General features: G+C 39.8%; 1 pseudogene; it reads left to right on the top strand.

Moving 5' to 3' along the window:
* The first annotated feature begins 1,010 nt into the window (after positions 1–1,010).
* LOC131468292 (uncharacterized) lies at positions 1,011–8,791 on the top strand (annotated as a pseudogene).
* The last annotated feature ends 2,786 nt before the right edge of the window (positions 8,792–11,577 follow it).

Raw genomic sequence — 11,577 nt, forward strand, 5'->3', positions numbered from 1 at the left:
TTTGTCGGTTTGTAATTTAGTTCTTTAGTTAGATTTACGTTATTTCGGCGGTGTGCGCTAAATGTATTGAGCCCTTGAGCAGTGCTGTTACTCATGATGCCGGTTGGTTGTGTGAACGAGCTGTTCATAATTTTGCAGTCTCATTTTAGTCCACCACAGTCACACAACGAAAAGAAGTAGTCAATAGCCAGTCCATTCTACAGATGTAGTCTTGTCTATATTTTACGAGCGAGTACCGAGTCCAGGCACCGTTTACCATTTAGCTCCGTTAGTGCATTTACAGGCGAACCTTTTGTTTCTGACCAATTATGCTTACGGCCCTTAAAAGTTAGCAATGGCCTTGCACATCCGGTTGGTGTTGTATTCATATTAGTAGCAAATGCTCACATGCTCACATGTTATTTAATACAAGTTTTGATGTGTGTAACATTTGCATTGTAACACAACAATACTGATCTAGCTATGTACTAATAATGTAGCCACATAACGTTTTGAAACACACAGTGGATTATGAAAGCATGGAAAAACATTTTGTAATCCCTGGAAACACTCTGTTGTACCTAGGCAGTTTTGGAAGAAATTGTTATTTAGTCCTATATTTATACTAAGCTTATTATGACCACAAATTATTATTAAAGTACAGTTGATATAGTAAACCACCAGACTCATGAGCATATTATTAGGAACAATAACAACGTGTTGAAAGTGTAACCGGCTGTGACTGAGACTTTCAAATCTCTGACTGTGTTATGCCTGTGTTTTTGGGCTGTGTGTCTAAATTTAAAGGGAGTGTGCTGTATGTGATAGAGATAGGTTGTGTGTGTTGTAATTGTGGTTTTTACAATTGTATACATTTTTTTTACAGTGGATTGAATCATCAGTGTCGTCACAAAGTTACAGAGGAACAGGAATTGGTTTAAAGTATTTTGTTCATTTAATACAACTATTTTCTGGTGTATATACTTTACTGTTGTTGCGTGACTTTTTGTATTTCTATAGGTTAGGTGGAGATGCCTCGCCTGAAGAAGCACAACCGTTCCATCGCGGCCAAGAAGAGGATGGAGGAACGCTTGGCAGCAGTGGTGGCATCTGCGCCGCTGGTCCCCACCACCTGCTCCCCACCACCAACACGTGGTCCCTCACGTATGTGTTCACCTGTTTTCCATTAAGTGTTGTCTTTAATGTGTGTGGAGAATGCATGTGGTCATTTTCAGTGTCTTTAATGTGTTTTGCATGTGCACAATTTATTTGGAAGATGTGTTTTTGTATTGTAATGTTTAGTCTTGTTTTAATTAGGTCAAGGTACTGGTCCTCGCCACCGTGTGAGCACCTGGCCAGTTTCATCCCTGACTGGCAGGAGTCACAAGATGATCATCCCAGCCGAGTCACCTGACAAGAAGGTATTGTTTTTGAATTTACAAACATAATGATTTATGTGAGACATAATTATTAATGTTCTTAAATCAATCTTCGCTATTGTTGTAGTTTGTTCTTTTTGTTGGTGATTCCCACCTGCGCGCCGTTGTCGATGGCCATGTGGACATTTCACACGAGCTGCTTTCCTTTAGTCTCATGTCAACGCCAGGGGCTGACGCCAAGGACCTGAGGACTGAGATGGTGAGTGCAGTCCTTCCCAGGACCCCTGACTGATCTGTGTTCTTGCCCCCAGCAACAACCTGACCAGGGAGACTTTGGATCAAGCTGCAGTGGACTTTGAGAAGCTTCTCACCAATGCCTTGTCTCGGTGTCAGAAGGCAAGATTATTATATGTTGACATCTTTACAATCATATAGAATGTGGCTTTATAGGCTGTTGTAGAAAATGTTTTATGTCAATGCATGTTTGTGTTTATAATATTGCTTGTTTAAAAAAAAATGTTATGTGTTTGTATAGGTTTTTTGTTCTGGTTTTCCCTCCACGTCGGAACGTGGATCCGGACCTGCAGGAGCTTTATCGCCAGTAGTACTGCCAAGGGACCAACGGTAATGAACTTCCCAAGGCTGTGTCAGTAAGTGCACATTGTGTGAAAGTTTTATAATTTTTTGAATGGATTATGCAGCACCTTGTTATTTTAAATGTCATACTGTAAGTTGGAAGAGCTGTGGGAAGCAGACGGTTGAGCATGTTATATGTTCTTTCTGGTGTTGGGCAATAAATTGTGGAAGAGCATGAGTTAATGTGTTTGCTTTGTTCTTTCTTGTTTTTGTCTAAGATTGTGGTGGGGGATTGGCCTGGAGTTCCCAAGGCTGTGGGGGTAAGGGCAGATTGTGTGAAATGTATATAAATTTATTCTGCTCTTAAATAACTGAAAACAAATTTAACTGTTTAGATTAGTAGTTGATGGTCAATATTCACGTGCATGGGTTGTATTTTTCAATATTTGATATCCTGAAAAGTATCACAAGTCCAGGCTGTTATAAATGTACAAATACAGCTGTGTTTACAATGTGTAACAAGTTTGATTTGGTTTTTTTTGATCAGGAGGTCCCTGTGGAGCGCCCACACAGACGCGTCTTCAAGAAGAGGTGTTTTTCTCAGCAGGTTTGTCGTTATTTAGATTATGATTTTATAAAGAATTTAGTTAGTGTTGATAGTGCTCAAACATTGTGTCAGTTGTAACTTAGTAATGAAGTTGTTGTGAAGTCATCTGTGAGTCTAACATTCATTGTGTTTTCTAGGAGGGGCCAGCTGCAGATGTTGTGGAGGTGATGAGTGGATCATCACCTGACAGTCCTGTGACCATTGAAGACCATACCTACTCTGCTCTGCACAGCTCTAGTGAGGTGTCGTTCGTGAACGATTCGTTCAAAATGAACTAATCTTTTATATGACTCGGGAGTAATGAGTCATCTAAGTGAGTGATTCGTTCATTTTCATGCAGTACCTTCCTTTGCCACATGGCAGGCAGCTGCATAAGTTCAGCAGGAAAGGAAACACAAATGATTAGTTCAGGACTGACTCGACTGAGTTGTTTGTTTGTTCATTTTCATGCAGTACCCTCCTTCGCCACATAGCAGGCAGCTGCATAAGTTCAGTCAGCAGGACAGGAAACAGAAATGATTAGTTCAGGATTCACTCAACTGACTTGTTCATTCGTTCATTTTCATGCAGTACCTTCCTTCGCCACACGATGGCAGGCAGCTGCGTAAGCTCAGCAGGAAAGGAAACAGAAATGATTAGTTCAGGACTGACTCAACTGAGTGGTTCGTTCGTTCATTTTCATGCAGTACCTTCCTTCGCCACGCGATGGCAGGCAGCTGCATAAGCTCAGCAGGAAAGGAAACAGAAATGATTAGTTCAGGACTGACTCAACTGAGTGGTTCGTTCGTTCATTTTCATGCAGTACCTTCCTTCGCCACACGGTGGCAGGCAGCAGCATAAACTCAGCAGGACAGGAAACAGAAATGATTAGTTCAGGATTCACTCAACTGAGCGTCCGTCCTCAGATCACGTGACAGCTACCTAGTCACTGTCGTGCTGTTAAACAACAATGGCAGAGAGGATACAGGTTGTCACTTTATTGAGGTGTGTATTTGCTTTCCTAGGGTTTCATATGGTTTGAATTGCTTGTGGAATTTTGTTTATTATACTTTGTCAGCTGAAGCAAACGATGTTGCCTACAGTGTTAAGTGTTTGAGAACCGCTGTCTTTTTTACAATGCCCACAAGAGGGATACAGCGCCACCCACTGTAAAAATGAACGAAATGAACGAAATGACTCAAAAAAAGATTAGTTCAATTTACTGTCCGAGAGTAAAAGATCCAAGTCAGTAAGAAGAGTCGAACTTTCCATCACTACACAGCTCCCCAGACCTCATCCAAAGTAAAGTCGCTGCAAATGTTGATGCTTTGTTGGTAACGTTTGATGCTGGGTCTGTTAGTTTAGGTGAAGAGGAGATCATAGTGGTCTCTGATACAGACAGTGAGGGTTCCATTTCTTTTGGGTGCTTTGATACTGTGCCGCAAAGTTTTGGGGTGTGTTCTGTGAGGAGATCTTTTCATCAGGGGGATAAGCGTTTTAAATATAGAGGTGTACAGTGTATGGCAGTAAGTTTGGCTGCCATGGCAATGTATAAGACCAAGATTGGGTTTTCTTGGCAAATGAGACTTCTGGACAATGCTGTTGTTTGTGGTGACAAGATCTACACATCTTTGCGTGACAGTAACTTGAGTTACTGTCACGCAAAGATGAGTTGCTATGCCGTGTATTCAAGAGTTACCAAAGCAGTTAGATAGAGGTGGCCATAGTTATGAGTTTGAGTATGGTGACTTTGTGACTGGAGATGTCAATGTGGTTGAGGGAGAGTTTATTGAGGCAGGTGTGTGCACAACTCTGAAGGACGGTTTGGAAAAGATGTGTATGGAATATGACACATGCTTTTTCACTTTCTTGTCCCATACTTGTTGGATTATTAGGGAAGGAGAACAGTTTGCTGTTGTTGACTCTCATGCACACAGTTCAGATGGGATGGTGCATCCCAAAGGAAAGAGTCTTGTTGTGTATTTTAGTAGTCTTGAACACTTGATTCAACATGTCAGTTGTTTTGCTGCAGGATTCAGAGGGACACAGAAGTTGTTTGAGATTGCTGGTGTTCGTGTCACTTTGAAAGTAGATAGTGGTGATAGCAGAGATGATGGTGGTGCTAGCCAGTCATCGTCAGGTAAGATTTGTGTAAAGCGCAAGGTTTCCATGCCTACTTGTACTTCAACAAGGGTTAAAAGGAGTGATCCAATTGATTCAGATGTAGCATTTGTTAGTGAGGTTACAGCTAAGGGGTTAGTGTTTGACCCTCTTCGCAATGATGTAGCGCAAACTTTATGTGACAAATTAAATGTGGAGTCAGAGAAAGTTGATGATGTGTCTTCAATAGTTGGTGTATTGGGGGCTCCGTGCAAAAAACACACAATAGTTGGTGATGGCAACTGTTTCTTTAGATCAGTAAGTCAAGTTGTGTGTGGTTCACAAAAGAATCACAGAAAAATCAGATTAGCTCTAGTAAAGCAATTAGAAGCTAATGCTGCAGCTTATGACAGTATTTTGAGGAGTGAGTTCTCTTCAGTGTCAGAATATATCACTAAGTCAAGGATGCATTATGTTGGCAGTTGGGCGACAGAGGTCGAGATTCAAGCAGCAGCAGATTGTTTAGGAGTTTCCATTTTCACTTACATTGGTGATCGCTGGCTTGAATATTGTTGTAAGAATAGTCAGTTTTCCAGTCAGGCAGTGTACTTAGATAATGTCAATGGTAACCACTATGAGATTGTTGTTTGTGTTCATCAGCCACAGTCACAGTTTTGTTATGGTTACTGCAAAGTAGGTGAGACTACAACAGGCTACAATCTTAGACCACACAGTAAAGTAGAGGCACAGGCAACAGTAAAGATGTGTACTTCTAATGTAAACTATTGTTTTTCCAAATATCTGAAAAGTACATATGTCTTCAAAAACAAAAGTCATTATAGAGAAAATATGTTCGAGAAGTTGAAACGTCAGGAATGGTCTAAAGTAAAATACATGCAAGATGTCAGCTATAGAGAGAAGAAGAAGCATTTAAATAATGTAAAGTACACACAAGATGTCAGCCATAGAGAGAAAAAGAAAAATTTAAATAAAGTAAAATACACACAAGATGTCAGCCATAGAGAGAAAAAGAAAAATTTAAATAAAGTAAAATACACACAAGATGTCAGCCATAGAGAGAAAAAGAAACAGATGAGCAAAAATAGGTACTGTTTAAATGTCAGCTACAGACAGAAGAAAATAAGTAGTGTAAGAAAGTACAAAAGTAATCCAGAGTTTCAGGAGAGTGTTAGAGCAGGGAACAAAGTGAAAAAACAGCTATTGAAAGACAAGGCAGTAGATTTTGATTTTGTCATGGAGCAGTTTTTGTCTAAAGTGAAGGATTGTGTGTTCTGTTTGTCAAAGGTTGTTGTTTAAATATCAGGTGTTAAACTGTAATAAAAGTCACTTTAACAAGAGTGCAGACATGGTGTTAATTGCGGAGAAATGTATTTCAGAGAAGTATTTACATAAATGTAATGACAAATGTGCAAGTTCATGTCAGTTGTTGGATTAACCTTGAGGACACTTGTGGATTTGTTACAATTGCAATTCCAAGATAAATAGAACTGATAATATATAGATATAATAATTAAAATAATAAATAAAATAAAATAAAAATAAAATAATAAATAAAATAATAAATAGAACAGAACTCCTGCTGAATGTGTTGTTAATAATTTAAGTGTTTATCCTGTTCCTCCTGAATTGGCTTGTTTAAATAGTTTAGAGCAACATTTGACTGCGTTGCACATTTCCTTTATGAAAGTGTTGGCATTGCCTAAAGGAGGACAAAATGGTGTTTATGGACCAGTGACATTTGTGCCTGCAAATATTGTGGAGACCAATAATTTGCTTCCTCGTTCCAATATGGAGGGGTCTTTGTTGCGTGTTAAACTGAAGCATAAGTAAACGTATAAAGGACATTATGAGTATCAGTTTGTTGACACAATGCGCATAAAGCAGGCTTTGTCGTATTTAAAACAGAATAATAAGTACTATAAAGATGTTGATTTTAATGAGGAATGGTTGAATGAGTTTTGTCGAGAACAAGACAATGACAGTGTAGTACAGGAAGGTGATGGTAGTGTAGAAACGGATGAAACACCTGCTGAGGTGGATGAAGCTGAGGATGAGCTGTTGCCTGACAGGCAGCAACATTGTATGTTTCAGGACACTTGTCTCATGCCTGTAGATATTGGTCAGGAAACACTTGATCAGTATTGTGAGGGTGTTTTTTATGTGGCTCCAGCAGAAGGTAATAGTCCTGTGAAGTTGCTTTCTAATCGTGAAAATGAAGCTAAATGTTTTCCAGTGTTGTTTCCACAGGGACATTCTGTGTTTCATGACAATAGAGAGCATTGGTTGACTTTGTCGCGTTATCTTAATAACCGCATTCTCCATGCTGATGGCAGGTTTGCTCAGAATGTGGAGTATATATTTTTTGCACAGTACATGTCAGAGTTGGAGTAGGTTGTGTCGAATGTGTCCATAGCTTTGAGGAAAGGCAAAGTAAGTCATGTTTCTAAGAGAGTGAGGGATTTTGTGAATAATGAGGAGTCTTTAAGGAAGTTGTTAGAGTTTGATGATGGTTATCGTTTCCTTAAGCCTATTAGAGGCACTCCTTCATTTTGGCAGGCAGCACAGCGAGACCTACTTGCGTGTGTGCGTCAGCTTGGTGTACCTACTTGGTTTTGTTCGTTTTCTGCAGCCGACATGCGCTGGACTAACTTACTCAGTAGTATTTTGAAACAGGAAGGGAGAGAACAGACAGCTGAAGAGTTAGAGTGGGCAGACAAATGCAAGTTGTTGCGTCGTAATCCAGTCACTGCGGTGAGAATGTTTGATTTTCGGTGGCATTGTTTTTTGAAGGAAGTCCTTATGTCTCCTTCAAACCCTATAGGTAAAATCAAGGACTATTTTTATCGTGTTGAATTTCAGCAGCGCGGGTCTCCACATGTTCATTGCCTGTTTTGAAGAATGCTCCCATAATTGACAGAAACACAGATGAAGAGGTAGTCGAGTTTATTGACAGGTATGTTACATGTGAACTACCTTCTGAAGATGACACATTATTGGACATTGTGTCATCTGTGCAGATGACACAAGCGCCATTCAAAAACATGTAAAAAGAAAAACACAGTTTGTCGTTTTAATTTTACGAGACCAGTATCTGCACAAACATTTGTAAGTCCGGTTAAAGTAGATGATGAGATAGTAGAATGTAATTGTAAAAAAACAGATTCAACAGAGACTTTGTGTCTAAAATGTAAAGAGCGTGATTTTGAAGAAAGAAAGGCGCGTAAAGTAAGGGCTCATGACATTTTGAAAGACATTAAGGAAGCACTGTCAGATGAAAATCAGAGCTTTGATACAGTGGAGCAGTTGTTTGAAAGTTTAAATATAACTCAGGAAGCATATGAGGATGCATACAAGCGGACAACTACAGGTGCCAAAGTAGTGTTAAAGAGGCAGGTGAAAGAGGCTTGGGTTAACCAGTATAGTAAGCAGTTTTTGAAGTTTTGGAATGCAAACTTGGACATCCAGTATGTGGTGGATGCCTATGCATGTGTGGTGCATATAATTTCATACATTTCTAAGGCAGAAAAGGAAATGGGGTTGTTGTTATCAAATGCACAAAGGGAAGCAGCTAAGGACAGTAATGTAAGTGCAAAAGAGGCATTGAAAAAACTTGGTGGTGTTTATTTGCATAAAAGGGATGTGTGTGCTCAGGAAGCAGTTTATAGGTTGACTAACATGCATCTGAAGGAGTGTTCTAGAAAGGTCATGTTTGTACTGACAGGGGAGAATGTAGTAAAGATGAGTTTGCCTTTAAATGTGTTAAAACAAAGAGCAACTACAGATGATATTAACACAGAAGAGATGTGGATGACCAGTTTGGTTGACAGGTATAAGAACAGGCCCAATGACAGTACGTTTAATGACATGTGTATTGTAACGTTTGCTTCTGAGTATCGTGTTGTAAGTAAAAATGAAAACAGCAAAACTAAAATTGCATTGAGCAACAATTGTGGTTTTCTCACAAAGAGAGTCAGAACACAACCTGCTGTTGTGCGTTATGCTCGGTTCTCTGAAACAAAAAAATCCAGAATTGTTTCATTAGAGTAGATTGCAGCTGTTCATGCCGTATCGTGTTGATGATCAGTTAAAACCAGAGGGTTTTCAACAACATGTAGAATTTTCACAGAGAAAGGATTTTGTCAGATTGTAACCGAAGCAACAACAGAGAAGGGCACTTTAATTGATCACATTTATATTAAACAAGCAGATAATGGGGCTGAATCACTTGTGCTGCCTACATACGTTAGTGATCATGAGGCAGTCCTGTGTTTATTTAAGTGATGGCAGTTTATGCCACCACATTGAGGCTGTTTGATCAAACATTGGAACTGGACATCTGTTACTACATAGTGAATTGAAATGTGTTATTGCTCAATATTAATAAGTTGCTATTGTATTTGTTGTATTATGAAATGTGTTATTGCTCAATATGTAATTGCTTTTGTATTTGTTGTATTATGAAATGTGTTACTGCTCCATACGTAATTGCTTTTGTATTTGTTGTATTATTAAATATGTTATTGCTCCACATGCAATTGCTATTGTATTTGTCGTATTATGAAATGTGTTCTTGCTCCATATGTAATTGCTGTTGTATTATTAAATGTGTTATTGCTCCATATGTAATTACTATTGTATTTGTCGTATTATGAAATGTGTTATTGCCCCATATGTAATTTCTGTTGTATTTGTTGTATGTGATGTCTTATAGCTCTATATGAATTTGCTGTTGTATGTGATGTGATAATGTTGTGTTAATATTGTTATTTTAATTATCTATTTGTCCTTCCTGAGCAGATACCCATGTGCCTTGATCTGTAGATTCCATATCAAGTAGTGATTGTTATGAATTTATTTGATTTTGCATTTATATGACATCATGAGGACAATTAAATAAATAAATACATGTATTACAAACATTAACAACTGTTAATAAAAGTTTGTCATATTTTAATCCTTTCACTGTTGTAATCATGTCCTAATGGAAAGTTTTTTTTGCAAGAGTGTTTTATTGCCATGATTGCATACATGATGACGTACGTATGTATACTATTAACATAAGAATGTTATATTATTTTACATGAGTTTTGTACAGTCTGTCAAATGTACTGAAGAGTAAAGTCATAAATCACATTCAATTTAAATTGGTTACAAAGTCTTTTTTCAATGTCACCAAGAAAAATATGATATATTACATAGGTTGTGCAGAATAAGTCATGTCATACAAATCTATCAGTTTGAAAGCATGTCACATTCAATGTAAATCACTTACAATGTATATGCTCTATGTCACCAGTAGGTGAAGCTGTGACCATAGTTTGGCACTACAAGTAAAAAGACACATATATCCACAGAGGTGCAACCAAGAACACAGAAGACAATGGCAAAGTTGCATTTTATGTCTCTGCTTTGAACATTCCACTTCCTATTCCATGTTTTTTGAAGATATGTTCAGGGCAGGTCTGTGGTCTTGCATAGCACATGGTAGGTGAATACAGCAATTCCTGTTGTGATGCATGAAAAGGTATGAAATGTAATGTTATTTCCAGCAACCAGGCAGCACTGTTTTTGAAAATGAATATTTTCATATAGACGCCGACATGGCCAGACAATCATCAGTCCAAGCGAATTTGGTTCAGATTGGACTGTGATTTGCAAAGTTATACTACTTGGCGCACATTCGCCAAACCACTTCACCAGTAAATGTTCACCAGGTCTGATGCAAATGCTGAAATCCATTTTGAGATATTTTCAGGCAGTCGAAATGCATAAGTCATTCCCAAATGGTAAAGAAAGGTTTTTTTGGTTTATTTTCGATCAACACCAGGAGGCAATGTTTGCAAACTTGACGGTTTTTGCATATACATCTTTAGCAAACTTGCATCATAGCAAGTTTGGTTGAGATAGGACCTTCCATCGCAAAGTTATAAGAATGTCATTGTGTGTTACAAAGAATGCAAAATTTGCGACAACTTTGCCGCCCCCATCTTGTACACCATGCGTCATTTTAAAAACCTTTCAGCAATGTCCCTGCTCAACGAGATGAAGAGGGTCTTCAAATCTGGGGACAATGACGAGCTGAGGAGAGTGCAGAGGGAGCTGAAAAAGGGGATTAGGAGAGGCAAAGACAGCTACAAGAGAAAGCTGGAGGAGTGGCTGAAGGGGAGCAACGCCAGGGAGGTCTGGAGAGACCACTCCAAGGACAGTGGGAGGGGCCCTGAATCAGGTGACCTGGTCCGGGCGAACGAGCTGAACCTGTTTTTTAACAGATTCAACGGTGACACGTCTCCCTCCCCCTCTTCCTCCTCCCCCCCTTCTCTTCAGCGGCGGTCCTGGCCTGCCCCACCATACCATCCAATAACTTCACCATCACCAAGTCTCCCCCCTCCTCCCCCTCACCCATCAGGAGTCTACCACCGGCCCCACCCCCAGCCTCGTCATAACAGCAGACCAGGTGAGGAGGGAGCTAAGGAAGAACAAGCGAGGAAGGCTACTGGCCCTGACGGCATCAACTCCAGACTGCTTAAAGGCGACATAGACCGGAAGCTCCAATTAACGCTGCGTTTGTGTGTGGATCTGTGTCATTACCTCGTTTATGAAACCCTTAAGTTTCAGAACAAACAGTTCAGCCACTGCTGAGAAAAAAGGGTTTTATTGTTTTCCTGGGCTCTGCGAAGCGGATCGGCACTTCCGTATGTTGATGTTGTCATCAGTATACCTCTCACGACCGTAGCGCCTCCTGGTGCGGGCACTAGTCCGGGCACATCCGGTTGCGTACATTCAACCGCAGAAGAAGAAGAACTACTCTCGTTGTAGCTGCTGAGATGCAGAGCATCCGCCATGCCAGAGGGGGAGCTGTGTATCTGAGAGCTGGCCTACCAATTACGTTACTTCCAGGTACCTGGCCAATCACAGGACAGTGGGAAAGCTCTCGTT

The sequence above is a fragment of the Solea solea genome, chromosome 11, assembly GCF_958295425.1.
Source record: "Solea solea chromosome 11, fSolSol10.1, whole genome shotgun sequence".
NCBI lineage: Eukaryota > Metazoa > Chordata > Actinopteri > Pleuronectiformes > Soleidae > Solea > Solea solea.